General features: G+C 41.3%; 1 protein-coding gene across 2 annotated transcripts in view; it reads left to right on the top strand.

Annotated features, from left to right (window-relative positions):
- Nucleotides 1-4172: 4172 nt before the first annotated feature.
- Nucleotides 4173-17921, top strand: part of GNG2 (G protein subunit gamma 2) — a 114109-nt gene continuing 100360 nt past the window's right edge. Inside the window, exon 1 of one of the 2 annotated variants that reach the window (XM_041759834.1) lies at nucleotides 4173-4392. The gene's annotated coding sequence lies outside the window, so the exon portion shown is untranslated. Of the gene's footprint in view, nucleotides 4393-4481; nucleotides 4814-17921 lie in introns of those variants that run through there. The other variant, XM_041759833.1, reaches the window with a different exon arrangement.

Below are 17921 nucleotides of genomic sequence, written 5' to 3'. Positions count from 1 at the left end.
CCCCAGGGCTGGATGCCTGAAACATACACATATATACCTATGGGTTAATGAATGTATATATGAAATTTCAAGCAATATCAGAGAAGTATTTGGGGCAAATCATCCTATTCCACTTAATCTGCTCATTAGCACTGCCCAGGCTAAAGGGAAAGTAGAATTCTTGCCTCTAGAGGAGGACATTTGATCCTCTAGAGGAAGCCTTTGGCCACTACTATGCAAACCCCTCATCCTACTAGCTTTTCTGCTGGACCATGCAACAGGGACTGCCATTTCTCATTAGTGAGGGGCAGCCACTCTCTCTTCAAGAAAAAGCTCCTCTCTCTGTCTCCTTCACCTCCTGACTCTCTTTAAACAAAACATGATTCAGTCTTCTTGATTCCTAACAGCCAGGGGTAGGCTCAGATCCCTGGGCAGAGGCAAGGACCCTGTGACACAGAGATCTGAGTGGGACAAGATTTATTAACATCTGCATTAAACCTTCTGCCAGGTTCACTCTCCCTTCCTTTGTGGCAGCCCACATGTGCACTCCAGGAGTGGCTTTTCTGGCACGGTTTATGGCTCCTGTCCGGTACAATAGAATGAGAAACGATAGGCATCCAAACTGAGACATGGACAGAAAAGTAGGGAGGGCCTTGTCAGAGAGTGCAAGTCAATCTAGTAAAGAACTAGTAGGCATGGCGAGGGCGGGGAAGAGAGAGGAACAATATTGTCAAGAGAGTGGAAAAGAGTTTGGGGATCTGGCATATGAGAGCCTCTGGGACAGCTGCGAGTTGGCAAAAACTGGAGCGTGCAGGAGGGAATGTGAAAAGTGTTTTTGGCTTATAAATTAGTCTCTTTAAAGTTCATCCAGAAATGCAAGTAAAGAACAGCTTTCTTTCCTTTTTTTTCTATTTCTTTTTAAAATTTATTTTTTAAAATCACTTTTTGTTGCCAGATTGTGCTTCCTTATAAGCAAGTCAGTGCAGACATAGAACTGGGATTCACCTATAACAAAAATTCAGAATTTGGCATGCAGGTACCATGATTTTCTGCAACTTGCAAAAAAAAAAAAAAAAATCAAGGGATTATTGTCTCTTATCCCATGACCAACTTCTCATATTGGAGACTTCCCTTTTCTTCCCCTCCCCTGCACCCAGAGGAATAAAGGCAGGTTTGGAATTTCTGCCAATGATGCCTTTTTATTATCCAAACATCAGTTCCCTACCTGCTCTGTGACAAGCAGAGATGAAGAGCACATGGGCCTAACTTTAAGGGGCTCAAATAGGAACAGGTGAAGTGGACATATGACAACTCATGAAGAAAGTCATGCAGCTTACACTGACATGGAGCTAGAGGCGAGGCACCGTGCCCTCCCCGAGCAGGAAACACGGGAACACCGGGCACTGCCTGTGTGGTCTGGGGAGGCTTAAGTGAGGCTGAGTCTGAAGGGATGAGGAGGGGTTGCCAGCAGGCAAGATGGAAGAAGGAATAAGGGCATTTCAGGTCAAAGAAAAGAATATGGTCCCTTTAGACACCTGCTGTGGAGGTGGAGGTGGGCTGGCAGCAGTTTGTATAATAAGATGAGAGTGTAGTCAGGTGACATTCTGGAAGGCCCTGTGTGTCGGGCAAAGGAATTAAGACTACTGTCTTGTAGGCAATGGGGAGGGGAGATAGTGACAAAGCTCCATAGGACAGTGACAGTATCAACTGCTCATTTTAGGAGTGTATTTCTAGTGGGCATAGCTTAGAAGAAAGATGGCGGTAGAAGGACAAAGTAAGGAGTCATGCGGTCACATAGGGGACAGCAAAGCGTTTATGTAATAAGACTGTGGCAAGGAAATAGAGGGGAGGGATTGGCTCAAGGGGATAGCTTGGTGGTGGGGGCACGAGGTTGAGGAACTTTCAGACACTGCGTAAGAAAGACAAATGATCTTGACAGCATTCTTCTATCCCTTCTGTGGGCAACTGGTTTGTATTCCTCATTAAATGGACTGGAGAATATAGGTTTGGTTGAGGCAATATATAAAATTTGGGGAATGTTAACTTCAAGGGACATTCAGCTAGAATGTGCAGTAATGCAGGAGAAATGTCAGGCCAAAATGATGGCTTCTTTATGGTCATCAACCTCTTCTACGTGGTAGATGTAAGAAATATAAGGTATCAATGCCTATAAATAGGACCCTTGATGAATGGTTTTTGTGTTATGCATTGATAAAATGCAGCAAGGACAGGGTCATATTTAGTTACTGATGGCATGAACTGTTAATGGTGAGATGTAATTATATCTCCTAAGAAATGAACACTTAGGGTGTCCTTACCATGCTTATGTTAAGAGATCTGAACTGGATTAATCTTGGCCAGGCCACACACTCATATATTTTCTTTCTTCTCCAGAAAAAGGGGCTTTTAGGAACAGTTGAAAGCAATGAGGTTAATGACAGAAAGAGACAATCTCAAAATCTAGTTTTCAGCTGTGAAGACAGGTTGGTTGGTAGTTCACAACAGCCAAGTGAACCCTACGAGTTTTCTTAGGGCCACAGGTGGAAGAGCTAATCAGAAGGCAACAGGACAAATTCCTGGCTGATTTCATTGTCTGAAGGAGATTTTCCTGTATAGATGTAAAGGTAAGTACCAACCACTCTCTACTGGGTTGAGAGAGTGAGTATGTGAGAAGGAGAGAGAGAAAGGATTAAAAAAAGGAAATAAAGAGACCTGTTGGAATCCAGAGTTAACACCAAAATCCACTAGTCTAAAATTAACCAGAGATTTGTTTCCATAATCTTTCCAACCATTAATAATTGTGCTGCTTATTTTTATTAGGCCTTGTATCACATGCATTGTATTTAAATTTTTATCTAAAAGCTTTTGGTAACCTTTGACATGAAGATTCCTGATTTGGAGGTAATTCACGTCTGATTTTCATTGGGTTGCAGGATGCACTGGGAATCTATGTCCATTCTCTGCCCCTACTACAATTGTTTGCTTGTGGTTCAAAAGTTGTTTCTTATTTACAATCTTAAAACAATTCTTTTTATAATTTTCTGATGTTAATGAGTCGATATTAGGGTCCTTTTTTGATAAAAAGATTTCCAGAAGGAAAAGCAAACTCTGTTCATGGGACATCCAATCAAAACACAGGGTATTCTGAGAAGGTCTCAGAACATTTCATAGAAATTAAGTTCTGTACCTTCCAGGTGACTGTGCTCAAGGTGGGTTAGGAAGACCTGCTAGAGGATTAAGGCAAGAATGGATTTTAAGAAGTGGAGTTGGGGAATTAACTCTGTTGCCTGGGGAGGATTAGCTTTCTAGGCACTAAAGCCTAGAGAGAAGTTTAACAGCACTGCCTGGATCCTGGAAAGATTTTACCCTGCCCCCAGGCCATGTTTAATCTGTAGCTTCCCCAAAGCACATTGTGTTCATATTGAGGGGAGAGTGACTCCCAAACTGAATAAATTGTCACCGAGAGCATTGGGGGCTTAGTGATGAATATACTAACTGTGGGGCATCCAGAAACCAAGGACAGGTCCTGGTGTGACTGCTGTCTGTGAAAGTCACTGCTGTCTCTGAGCTTCCCCATCCCCTAAGAATAGTAAGAGCTAATATGTACTGAACACTTCCTAAATCTAAGAGAACCATTAGCATTTTGTGTACATCTCATTTAATCCTCACATTCTGCTGTGGGACGTGACTATAATCCTCTCCATGTTGCAGATGAGGAAATCAAGGAACCCACAAGTTAAATAGTTTACCCAAGTTCATATGGTCAGTAATGACAGCATGGGTTCCAGTCCTGGTGGACAGACGCCCTTTCCCATAACATCACACCACACCCTAAGGTGAGGGGAAAGGACTAGAGGATTATGAGGGTCCTTAGAGCCCTACCAGTGGGAGTGTGTGTGTTGGGGGGAAGGGGGCAGAGATCTATTTGTAGGCTAGGAACACACAGCATTCAGCTCTACCCCATTCCTTCGGACCACGGAGAATCTTTTGGGACTATGTCTTCACTGCCAGGCTACAGGTAGCCGTGCAGGACTTGGTTTAGCTCCCGTGCCCCACAAGGATACTTAACAGGGCCATTGCTTTCTGAGCATGTGGGTTAAGCAAGATCTCCCTGGTAGTGGGACCTTGGAGAAATGAAGCTGCTGGAATGTTGGCCACAGAGCAAAATGCTGCAGCAAGAAGCTGCAAGCTGCAGGCTCCCAGCTAGCTGTCTTGAAAGGGACCACAGTAAATCAGGAGCGGCCACTGAGGCTGCTGCTGGATTTCAGGGCCAGAACCCGGCCAGGGGCTGTGGACCCCCAAAGCCAAGAGCAGCAGCCTCACTACCACCGACTGGTGGGGCCAGGCAAAGACGCTGACTGCGCCTGGGGAAGGGGGCCACTGAGCACTGGCTCTCTGGACGCTGCTGTGGAGGTGAGGGGGTGACAAGGGGAAGGAAGGAACCAGAGGCACCAGAGGGACTTGGAACAAAGGGGGAGTGGGGTGCTGGGCGCAGTAGGGTGAGCAGCACGGGAGGAGGCGAAAGCGTGAGCTTGAGTGAGAGGGGGAGAGGAAAGCAGCTAAGAGCTACCAAGAAGGGGAGGAAGTGGGAGATGCGCCGCTTCCTGTAGAAAGCACGATGACTGAAGACAAAGCTGGGTGGGGACTAGTCCCTGGGCTGCAGGCGCCGCTGCTCCACACGCACAGCGCGCAGCGGCGGCCGCTCGGTGGCAGCTCCAGCTCCTGCTCCTGCTCCTGCCCCTGCTCCTGCTGCGCTGGGCGGGCGCGCCGGGCTCGCTGCTCGCTCGGCTCCCACACCCCGCACCCGCGCCCTGCGACCCGCCGCCGGCCCCAGGTAAGGGGCCGCTCCTGCGCTCGCTCCCTGCCGGGCGAGGGAAGGACCACCGCCTGCGGGGCCAAGGGCAGACCGGGACTTTGCTTGGGCATTGGGGGAAGTGATGAGGCTGGGCTCTTGCAGAAGGGCTTTGGAGAAGGACCAAACGTGCGGCACGTTTGCCTAAAAGGAAGGCTCATTAGCGCTTAGCTTTGGCGATTCGTGGGGAAAACGCGCTCGATGTAAGAAGCCGGGTGCATAGTTCTCTTGAAAGAAAAGCAGGGATCAGTTGAAATCAGTTGGGGCTGAGGCTGTGGGCTCATCATCTGAGCGTTGCAGTCTCCTGGTTTTAAGGGTGTAAGTGGTGGAAAACGTTATCTTTCTTACATATTGGACTGAGGTGTCTTCTGTTCTGCCAGTTTAGTGACTGTGATTTAGCTTTTTTTTTTGGGGGGGGGACGCTGTTAAATCCTTTTGTATTCAGAATTTGCCAACAAAGACTGGAATTGCGTATTTGAGGGGCAGTAGTTACCGTTGAAAAAAAAAGGTGCCTTCCTCCTTCGGCTCTGTGCAGCTGCTTCCAGGATAGCCTCAGAAGCAAGCTACCATTTGCGGGTAGGTCTCCTCCTAAAGTTGCATCCTTTCTCAAAGGAGCGTGGGAGGTCTAACTTGTCCAGATTCAGATATGTATGGCTTTGATGCTTATGTAGATTTTATTCATCTATAGGTCAAGATGCATATTAACCTCAGTGAGGGATAAAATGTACAAGTGGAGCTGGGTTATCTCCTTACCTATATACCCCATAAACAGAGCCAAGTAGTAAAATCAGAATGTGATTTTGTTCTTTGGTTCTCTTGAGCAATGGATCCTGTTAATGAGAGTCCATGACCATGACTTGTTCATATTTATGAATGATATGTGAAAGTACAATAAAGGGCTCTAACAGATTGAAAATGAAATTGGAAGATTTCTTTGGCAGGTTACGTAGCAGGAAGAGTTTACTACCCAAGTGAAGAAATGATTTAAGAAATTAACCTTTGTCTCCAACAGAAAGTGTGGGTGAGCAATAAATGGTCATAGATAAAAGGTTTTTTTCTTGAATTTTTAGAATGAAAGGAGATAAATTTTCAAAGGAAAGAAATAACTGCTTATAGTGGAGTAAAAAAGAGTAAAAAGGTCATATTTAGACACTCATAAATTCTCAAAATGTAGGTTTTTTAAACACTAAATATGCCATTGAGAGTGTATATGCTTCCTCCTTTATCACCATTCTCAGGAAGAGCTGTAAGGTCTGTTTTTTAGTGCCATCTTTCTGAAATTGATTTGGCGTCTCAAAATTTGTGATGTAGCAGCACATTTTGAGAGATAAGAATCTTTAGGTACTAAAGAAAAAATATCTACTTTTCTGAGGTTACTTATTAAATTAAACTTGCACTCTGTCTAAGGGGCAAAAGATTGCTGGTGTTGAAACCATGGAGTTTCCCTGTGGACTCATTGAATTTAATCAAACCTGTAGGCAAGATAAGTCATTCTGTGTATTTCACAGTTGCACTTCCCATTTCCCTCCTAAAGTATTAAATATGGAAAGATAATCTTCCACAGAGGAGAGATATAGGGGTTGATGATCTTGGATCTGAAATGCTGCTACTTGGAGTTCCTGACTGAGCCACCTATCATTAAACGAAGTGGAAAGTTGGGAAGCTGGGCTGTATGAGGATGGGGCTCACCCCTTGGTACTTACTTATCTACAGGCCGTGTATTCACTAGATTGTGCCAACACCCTGCTTTGTTTGGGAATGTGTAGACAATCTGCGTTGTTCTCTGTGTGTGTTTCACAAAGAGTAAGAAAATGAAACCCTGGCCCTTAGGCACAGCAGAGTCAAGAGGGCTCCCTGTTCTCTTTCACAAAACGGTTAAGAGCTGCCTATTTTCTGTACTGCACAAAACATTTCCTTAATTGTTAAATTTCATCTTGAAGCACAACATGAGTGAGTAACAGCTGATCAGTAGCTGTGATGGTAGAAGGTTTAGGAAAAAGATAAAAATGCTTCTGTGCTATAAAATGAGGCTGTTTCCACTTGTTCTGGCCATATGGAATATTGAAAGACATAATGCTTTTGCCCAGAGTATTCAGGAGCTTTTGAGGGAGTCGACCTACACTGAAATTTTAATCGTACTTTTTTTTTTTCTGCCATATGGCCAATGGCTGAGTGGAAACATGACTCCATTATTTCATGGCCAGCCCTGGGCCTCATATGGTGGGCACACAGTGAATGTATTTGGTTGACTGACTTTTTCAGCCTACTTCAGAAAGCAGGTCTAACTTTTAAGTATAAAAGCTCTATCATCAAAGCAGAAAGCCAGTTCAAAAAGACAACTATGGGGTAGAATAAAAGAACATCATGGAATGAAAAGAACACTGGCTTTGGCTCTGAGAGTCAGGCAGATCTGCCTTTGAATCCTACCACTGGTTCTTACTACTTGACCTGGTACGTTAACGTTTAAACCTGAGTTTCTTTGTTGTAAAGAGAAGTTAATAGTACATAATCAAGGTTTGGGGTTTTCTTTGTTGTATTTTGTTTTGTTTTGTTTTGTTTTGTTTTTGCTGTTGTATGTGACTGTGTGAGTGCCTGCTATGAGTAGTAGGTACTCAGATGTCAGTTTTTCTTCCTGGGTGGTGAAAGGAAAATTTAGCATATTCTCAACCTTTACCACTACCTCCAAGGTTCCAGGAGACCTTTTTTTTTTCTTTTTTTTACTGGAGTAAAATACGTATAACATAAAATTTCCCATTTTAACGATTTTTAGATAAATTTTCTGTGGCATGAAGTATGTTGATGTTGTTGTATGACTATTACTACTTATCCATCAGCAGATCTTTTTCATTTTCTCAAACTGAAACTATTCCCATTAAAAAATGACTCTCCATTTTCTCCTCCTCACAGCCCCACGCAACCCACTATTCTTTCTGTCTCTGAGTAGGACTACTCTAGGTGCCTCATATACATGGATTTCTACGGTATCTGTCTTTTTGTGACTGGCCTCATTCACTTGCCATCATGTCTTCAGAGTTCATCCATGTGGTAGCAGGTGTCAGAATTTCCTTCTTTCTTTAGGCTGGATGATATCCCATTGTGTGTATATGCCATGCTTTGTTTAGTCATTCATCTGTTGGACACTGGGGTTGCTTGCATGTTTTAGCTATTGTAAATAATGCTGCTATGAACATGGCTGTACAATTATCTGTGTGAGTCCCTGCATTCACTTTTTTTGAGGCACACCCATAATTGAATTGCTGGATCAAATTGTAATTCTGTTTAATTTTTTGAGGAATGGCCATACTACTCCCCGGTAGCTCTACCATTTTACAATCCCTTAACAGTGCACCAGAGTTCCAATTTCTCCTCATCCTCACCAACACTTGTGTTTCTTGGGGGTTTGTTTGTTCTTGACAGTAGCCGTACTAATTAGGGTATGAATTGGTATTTCTTTGTGTTTGCAATTTTCCCTAAGGATTAGTGATGTTGAGCATCTTTTCTTGGGCCTATTGGCCATCTGTATATCTTCTTTAGATAAATGTTTATTCAAATCCTTTGCTCATTTTTTAATTGGATCATTTTTCAAGGAGACATTTTTAGATGGCAAGATCTCTTGACATAGAGTGTCCTAAAGATCCTGATTATAATATTTGAAATTAGTCTCCTGCATATACCAGTATTATCCCTGCCCAAGTAAAATACTTCTCTCAGGAGTAACTTTTAAAATCAAAAGGAGAGAGGCACCTGGGTGGCTCAGTGGTTGAGCATCTGTCTTTGGCTCAGGTCGTGATCCTGGGGTCCTGGGATTGAGTCCTGTATCAGGCTCCCTGCAGGGAGCCTGCTTCTGCCTCTGCCTATGTCTCTGCCTCTCTGTGTGTATCTCATAAATAAATAAATAAAATATTAAAAATAAAATTAAAAAGAGAAAGTAAGAAAATCTGCAGAGCTCCTGATAATTGGTGATATCAAGAATCTGATAGTGGAATCCAAATTCTTATTCTAGACAGTCACACCAATGACCCTGCTGGTCAAATGTGGACCAGGCTACTACAAAGAAGGCACTGAGGGACTGTTCCCACATCTTTCTAGTCTCCACTCAGTAGATGGATGAGAAAGAATGCCCCAATAGTTGGCAGGGTTGGAAAAAGGGGAGAGAATCTAAAGTATTAAATTATTCTTTTAGTTTATTCTAATGGAGAGGATTAACCTATGGAGAAAGGGCTATAGTAGTTAAACAACAATAGATTTCTGAGAGAGGCTTCTACCAGCAAAATGTGATTCTAATCTAGATTTCACTTTTGAAAATAGAGAATCCTTCTGAGTTTCATTTCCCACTATACATTTCACCCTTGATTCTGAAACTGATGAAGCAGGGTGTGAACAGGGCTGAGGGGAGTTGCGCAGGAAGATGAAGGGGTCTCTGTTAAGAGCAACAATATCTGAGGTTTATGGTGTGGGTATGGAGGTTGACCTTGAATAGTTTGAAGAGCTCCTGACCGATCATAGGTGAGTTTCTTGTAATGCAGTCTTTGTGTGTGTTGGTTGGTTGAGTAATAAACCCCACTTTATTTAATTTGCAAATCTATTTATTCTACAACTAGTGGGAGGATCCATGACTGGCTTTCTAGATCCAGGTGGAGAAGGGAATTAGAACTGTGTTAAGACTTAGTCCCTGGCTTGTGGCCTTCTAGAATGGTACAACTGAAAATGACCTAGGGATGAGCCTGGTGTGTTTCCAACCCTCCATGATGGATAATAGAAGAGGTCCAGAATTTAAGTTACCTTTTTAGAGCTGCACAGATGATTGATACCTTACCCCCAATTCAATCTCCATTTCACCTCCTTCATATTAGGGCAAATGGACAGAGAAAGCCTTTATACTCGGGATGTCTAAGTGGCTTGTTAGTTTAGCGCCTGGCTTCGGCCCAGGGTGTGATCCTGGAGTCCCAGGATCGAGTCCCACGTTGGGCTCCCTGCATGGAGCCTGCTTCTCCCTCTGCCTGTGTCTCTGCCTCTCTCTCTCTCTGTGTCTCACATGAATAAATAAATAAAATCTTAAAAAAAAAAAAGACAGCCTTTATATTCTGTCACTTTTAAAATTATAAGATGAAATTATTTTGTTTAAAAAGTAGACCATATTGGGGATCCCTGGTTGGCTCAGCAGTTTGGCGCCTGCCTTTGGCCCAGGGCATGATTCTGGGGACCCAGGAACAAGTCCCACATCGGACTCCCGCCATGGAGACTGCTTCTCCCTCTGCCTGTGTCTCTGTCTCTCTCTCTCTATGTCTATCGTGAATAAATAAATAAATTTAAACATTATGGTCTACTTTTTTTTTTTAAAGATTTAACATCCTATGTATGTATGCAGTTTCTGTGTTCAAAATTGTTCAAATGTAAAGATGCCACAGTGGAATTTAAGATTCAAGTAAAAGCATTGGAGATATCTATACATTTTCCCAAACTCTTATGTTAAAGAAAATGAGTTATATTTAATGGGAGTCATTGTTCAGACACTCTCTAGGGGACTTCATTAAGCACTAAAAAAGAGGGACCTCAATCTTAAACTCTAGTGATAACACATTTTTTAGAAATGGTTCCACTGTATACCAAGGTTTGAGATAAGACAGGATCAGCTCTTTTATCTCTTGGCAAATATATGTAAACAGTCAAGCTCTTACTGGACAGGCTTGGGAAAACCAGTCCCTTGACCCCTTCCTCCCTGTTCTTTGGCCTTTCCTTGCCTTCCTGCCAGCCTGCTAGTCAGGGTCAGACCTTCCCACAATCCTCTCCTCAGGCACCTGGCACTCTGAGCTAAGGAAAAGGGTCAAGAACCGGCTTCTACTCCACAGTGATTGCAACATCAGCAGGGCCATGTCTCTTCTTTGAAAACCCTTTTCTTCTTTTTTTTTTTTTTAAATTTCATATTTTACTGCCCCCTGTGCATTTTCAATAAATCTACTAAAACCAACTCCTACCTTTATTTATTACAGATGGCCTCATTTCTATTTATCTTAGAAGGCATATATTACAGGCTTTCTCAACCTCACTACTTATCACCTCAAAATTTCTCTGTGCCTCCATTCATTCTCTTTCCCTGTCTTCCTAGGTCAAATTAACACACCCTTTTGCTCAAGCCAGGAGTAAACTCTGTACTTGGACTCTGCATTCCATTTCCTTTTACTTGGTAGAGGACTATGTTTGGACAGTAATTCTATCTCTTTCCCATGTATTTGGTTTCTTCTCTTTATTGGCCCTTTTCTCTTTGCCTGCACATATGTTCATACACATAAATTCATACACATAAATTTAAAATTAAACCTGCTGCCAACAAAGCTTCTCCTTGACTTTTATAACCTCTACTAACCTGTTCTTCTACCTGTAGAGGCAGACAAATAGTTTTCCCACTACCGTTCTAGGTTCTCATCTGGAAACCCTGTAACAAAAGGCAGACTAATAAGAGAAAAAGCAAATATGTTTATTAACATGTATAGTTCTTGTATACATGGGACATAACCAGGGAAAAGTGAGTAACTCTCAAAGGTGGCTTAGAATTCAGGCTGAAATACTATCTTTAGCTAAAGACAGAGGAGGAAGAGTAGAGGAGGCCAGTTATGGGAAGATGACCAGGAAAAGCATGGTAAGTAAGAGTAAGATTTGGTGTGTAGACTTAAGTTCATGCCTGTCTACTGATGAGTCTCTAGTGATTTAGTCCTCCTTTCCTTTCAGGTAGGAGAGGGAGGCACTCTTATAAACGGAGATTCCCTTTATAAATGTAAATTTCCCTTACACAGTAACTTCTACTCTGTTTTCAGAATTTCTCCTGTGTCTGTTGTTTCCCAAAATAGCCTACTCAAAATAATCCTTATGTCAAAGAGGCACATTTTGGGGCAGTATATTGTGCCACCCATCACAGGCCACTAGAAGCTCCCAACTTCCCTATTAACTCCTAAGTTCTGCTCCCTAAAGATGTTTGTTCTTAAGACTTGATTTTTCTGCCACTTAATCTCTCCCTCTCCCTTGATCAAATCATTTACTATGATTTCAGTCATTGTCACCATGCAGGTCAGTTCCAAATCTCATCCTTCATCCTGAACACTCATCTTTTTTTTTTTTTTTTTTAAACCTACTTATTTTTTTTTAATTTTTATTTATTTATGATAGTCACAGAGAGAAAGAGAGAGGCAGAGACATAGGCAGAGGGAGAAGCAGGCTCCGTGCACCGGGAGCCTGATGTGGGATTCGATCCCGGGTCTCCAGGATCGCGCCCTGGGCCAAAGGCAAGCACCAAACCACTGCGCCACCCAGGGATCCCCTGAACACTCATCTGCTATCGAGACATGTACATCAAGCACCCTACAAATATTCAACCCACTGGAAATTAAACTCTCATGTCTAAATCAGTGCCATGATTGCCTTTCCCCACTCAAACCCAGCTCCTATCTGATTTCCTGACTTAATGACACCTCATTCTCTCAGTCTTTCACTTATGAAAACTCAATTTCAGTTTTTCTCAATGAACAGTCCAAGTTGTAACCAGTCCCACAGCTTTTTGCACTGTCCTTGGAAACACATTTTGACACTATCTACTCTTTTCCGTGTTGATAGCTGGTGTCTTAGTTCAGGCCCTCCTAACATCCAGCTGGGCTGGTTTGTTTGTGTTCTTGCTTCTCCCTAGAATAACTTTTCTACTTCCCCTTCCACACTTCATCCCAGTCTTATTTCTCCGAATAGCCAAATTCCATCTGTTCTGTAAGGCTCAGTTCAAATGCTACCTCTTCCTACCTCTTCTGTAAAGCCTTCCTCGGTACTTCTCTCCCCTCCTCAGTAAGAAACAATCTTTACTTCCCCTGAAAGCTTTTGTTTTTTCTTCACAACAGTAAGCACATTCTAGTGTGTATAATGGCAATCTGCATTTTTTTTCCCCTTTGGCTAGCTCTTTGAGGGTGATGGCCACACCCAATTCCATCTTTGTCTTCCTTATAGCACACAAATACAGTTTTATGGGAGGTTTTGGGTTTACTTGTTTTTAATTTCAGCTTTATTGTGGCATAACTGACAAAAGGGTAAGATATTTAAAATGTACAGTGTGATGATTTGATGCACTTATACATTGTGAAAGGGTCCCCTCTATTGAGTTAATTAACACGTCCCTCACTTCGCATATCTGGTATTTGTGTGAGTGTGTGAACGTTTAAGTTCACAAATGCAGTTTGTTTATAATTCATTTAATGAACTTTCTTTTGTTGCTTATTTTTTGGTGCAGACTGGGCTAGATACTCTAGAAGCTCTCTAGGAGCTCATAAACTACAGGGGAAGCAGGCAAATGCTGACATAATTATAATCCAGTTGGTCAGCTTGTCCACAAGTCTTAACTGAATGTCTGCAATGTGCCACGTGTCCTTCAAGAGGCTGAGGAGACTTGGATGAACAAAACAGTCCAGTTCTTTGTTTTCTTGGAACTCACATTCCAGTGTTGGGAGAGATCCAGTAAACACATAAACAAATGGCTTTTAGATCTGGCTGCACATTCAATATCACTGAGGAGTACTTTGAAACAAATACCCAGGTCCCAATCTCAGCCAGGCTGATTTGATCACAGCCAATCAAGTTCGGACCCCATCGAGAAAAACGCATTGTGATACAAGAAAATATCAGGTAGTGAGAAGTGCTAAAATGAATGAAAATAGAAACAGACTGAATATTGTAGATTGTGCATATGATGGTGGTGGTGATGGGTTTTGTTGGGTAATCCCTGAAAACCTCTCTGAGGAAGTGATATTTGAATTGGGACTGGTAGTGAGGAGAACTCCATGTGAGGATCTGGGGAGCAAGGGTTTCCAAGCAGGTGCAGGTGGCTTCCTGATGCAAGGATGGGGTGAAGTTCCAAGAAAATGTGTCCTTTTCACCCAAGTGTATGATGATCTATAGAAATCTGTCTTTCCTCTCCAGAAAGCACCTTTTTCCATTAAACTAGGCTGACTCCAAACACAGTGTACTTGGCTGCTCTGTTGTGTACTTGGTCTGGGTTAAATTTTTTTTAGATTAAATTGATTTACACAGTCAGGAAGACTACTGTGTTTAATTATATTTTTCTACAGTACAATCAGCACTACAGGGCTGTTGTCTGAATCAAGTGCCAGTTTTATTGTTTAAAACAACCTTAGGAACTTGGTATTATCTCTTCGATGAACAAAGTAGAGAAAGCAATGATTTCTGCCCTTAATTCTGTTTGGAGGAACCAAGGAAAATCGCACTGAGGAGTCTTTCAAACCACACAGAGTCAAGCACTCACTCATGGTTGAATGAGTGAAGATCAACGCATTTCAGCAATCATGATGTGAACTAGCATTTGCCAGGCATGCTGTTTGTGCTGCTGTGTGCTGGATACTTTATATACATTACTGTTTGATGAGAAGAGGGTTTTTTTATTAGGACACTTTTGGCTACTGGTAAAGGAACACCCTACCAAAAAGGCTTAAACAGCAGGGAGTTTGCTTCAGGACTACCTGATAGAAGGGTAACTCCAGAGTTATTCATAACTGGGCACTGTTCTTAGCAACCTGCATTCTTTCCTTCCTCCTGTTCTGACTTCCTCAGCAGGTTGGCATACCCTCTTAAAATGCTCCCCTCCCCATGCTGAGATGGCTGCTTTCAAACTATCAACTAGATTTCAATATCTAGAAGCACAGTGAAGGGTCTGGTTTCTTTTCATGCACCTATTATTAGTGTGACAGAAAAGCTGTCTCTGGCTGAATTCCCCCACAGTGCACATGCCTTATCTGTAGAGACGAGGCAGATGGAACCACTGTGACTGGATCATGTGTTTCCTCCTGAGGCCGTGGAGCAGCCCTGCCTCTATGAAGACCACAATCACCAGACCCCAGAGAAAAGATCTGGTTCTGTTAGGAAGGAAGGAGTTAACAATCATCAGGTAAGAAGTCAATGGAGTCTAATACCACTATTCGTCCCATTTTATAAGTGAAAATACCAAGGCTCAAAAGGGTTCAGTAACATCAAGATCACATAACTTGGAGTTGAACAGTGTTTCCATGCATTTCCCTTAGAAAAACACACACAGACACAAAGAGCTTTTTGTTAATGGTGGTAATCTAGGTAGACTGGAGAAAGAATTCTCAAAGAAAATACAAAATGGCTAATGCGAGACTTAGTGAAGAATAACCTTTTAAACAAATCATTCCAGAAGAAAAATCCATCAGGTACTATAAAGCAAGAAGAATGTCATTTAATTTAGACAGCATTGAATTTAGTCTTGGATTATCTGCATTGTAAAAAGTTTTTAATGGACATTAAAGTAGTTTTTTTTTACAGTGCAGATATTCATATGAGCACATATTCATATATATATATATAAATTATATATAAAATTAAATATATATAAATCAAGTTTTCCTGACTGGTCAGTTAAATCAATTTGATGTAAATAAAATCCACCCTAGGCCAAGACAGGAGCTAGAAGGGCCAAGGGCTCTGTGTATGGCACCTGTTGGACTTAAATGAAAGCCTTATTTTCTCTAGAGAGGTGTGTGTTTTGTTGGTTACAGCACCTGTAAGAAGAATGACTAATCTCTGCAATTTCTGATTATGAGTTATTTTGAAAAATCGGTTTTCACTTTCCAACTCTGGAGGCAACATGCACTTCCATGACTGTTGCTTTTTCTCGTGGTTTCCACTTTCTAAGGTGCTGTTGTATTTCAGAGGCTCCATATATGTGAGGCAGCCTGGTGAAGAGGGGGAATTTCAAAGTGGAATTGCTGACATGACAGTGTTTTGACTGCTTGTCTCAAGGTGTGCTTTCGTTGCACCCTCATCATTGCAGACTAAGGATTAATAGTAGGAGTACTTTTTCTGTAGTAAATGATGGAGTGCTTCCTACTCATATCTGCATTTTTAACAGGAAAGTACACTTAATTTCGAGGCTTTGCCAACAGTGCTCTGTTTAAGAGCACTGATCTGTACAGAAATGTGAAAAAAAATTAACAGGAAAAATGTCATTTTAGAGAGTCTTTTTGGAGAACTGAGCTATCGTTAACATTTTTTAAAAATCTCGTAAATGATGGTTGTGCTTAAAGAACATTGCTGTGGATGGACATAAAAGTAGTATCACTAAGAAAAAAAACTTTTGATATTGAACAGCCCCTAGATTTTCTTTTAATTGAGATAATACAAAAGTTAAATAAGAAAAGGTGAATTTTTTTTTTTTTACTATTAGTCTTAATCGTCAAATACTGTGGTGTAAAAAATAATATTCTAAGGCTTAGTACACAGGAGAGCATAGTAGTTAAAGAACACTATGGAATGGTGTTTGGAATCAGAATCTCTTGAGCAAGTTACTTTCTATGCCCCAGTTTCATCATCTATAAAATGGGAAATAATGACAATATCTGCCTCATAAAATTGTCAGGAGAAAATTATATAATATATTAAAATGTTTATGTAGCATAGTGAGTGACATATAGTAACTATTTAGAAGTATAGCTATTCAAGTATTATTGTTACCACAAAAGTAGAGTAGAACTTTTCTTTTGTCCATGGGATTTTTACCAAATTCTGGCAGAAGTGATTATTATGGCCCAGCATTGATCACAGATACAAAAACGGTGGAGTTAAGGAATCATTGCAGAAGGCCTATTTTTCTGGGATAGCTAGATGTCGATGTTTTGACTTAAGTGTCCACTCAGCCTTGGACTATTTGTCCAGTAATTTATGAACTTAGAATATTTCCAGTTTTCCTTCCCAACTCTTGATACGGTTGCTTTACATTTCCCTGTCCACTTTAGTTAGGTATAGCCACATCTCTTGTATTAGCCAGTGAAATGTGAACAGTAGTGCTCTTGACCACTTCCAGGAAGAACCTTCTAAGAACCAGGCTGTGAGTGAAGTCCTTGGCAGTTGGCAGTGGTAGAAGCATAGAAATGAGGGCTGCACTCTTAGGCCTGGGTCTTGGAGTCAAGACACCATAAGGATGGTCTCTCCACTGACCTGCAATGGACATGTAGTGGAAGTGAGAAATAAGCTTTGCTGTCTACACCACTAAGATTTTGGGGTTGTTCATTAACACATAGTATAACCTAGTCTATCCTGATAGATTCATTCTGATTATTCCTTCAAACTCTAGAGGAAAAGTATATTATTGGTAACAGTACATAAAATATGTGGCTATTGGGAAACTGTAATTTCTAATGACTATTTTGCGTGTGTTTTATACATTGTGTTATATGTAAGTATCAGGAGATAGAGTTTTAAGTTAAATAGTTTTAGAGTTTTAAGCCCTATAGCACTGTCCTGTTATAAACAATGACACTTGCTACATAGAGGGTCTTAAATAATGTGTATTAAATAAATGATTGGAAGTGGTCCACAGTTTTTCCATATACCTGGACTCTTTCATGTTTAGATTTTAAAGATTGATTTATTATGGAATAAATAATAAATCAATCTTTATGCACACACAAATGTGTGTGCATACAGGGGGGAGGGGTAGAGGGAGAAGAAGAGAGAATCCTAAGCAGGACGAGCCCAACCTGTGGCTCCAAGTCACAACCTATGAAATCATGACCTGAGCCGAAACCAAGAGTGGGACAGCCAACTGACTACACCACCCAGGGGCTCCCATGTTTGCATTAAAATTAAATATCTTTATTTTGGACATTGGTTTAAAAACATCTTGGTACTAAAACTTATGTTTATTCTTTCATAACACTTTACATGTGACTGACCACGTACCCACAGATTTAGGCTATTTTATTTGATATTTTTTACTGCTGATTTTATTTCACGTGATTATTTCATTTGGTTCTCTAAAACTACATTATGAAATACCTTAATTATTTAAATTAGGGACAGATTAATTATCTCCAGTGTACAAACTCAAATTAATTTCATTATTAACCCAAGTTTTAAATTGATTAATCTTGGAGTTAAGGAACCAAGTGGGGTTTTTTTTTTTTTTCATCTGTAAGGAGAAGAGCATATTTGATTTGATGAATCTTCTCTATCACAGCAGTTATGCTAATAGGAGCAAGAAATTTGCAAGAAAACTTTGAATAGCTTTTATAAACCACCCAGAAAC

The sequence above is a fragment of the Vulpes lagopus genome, chromosome 6 (assembly GCF_018345385.1).
Source record: "Vulpes lagopus strain Blue_001 chromosome 6, ASM1834538v1, whole genome shotgun sequence".
Lineage (NCBI taxonomy): Eukaryota > Metazoa > Chordata > Mammalia > Carnivora > Canidae > Vulpes > Vulpes lagopus.
Note: the sequence above shows the minus strand (reverse complement) of the source record. Positions and strands in the feature narration are given on the sequence as shown.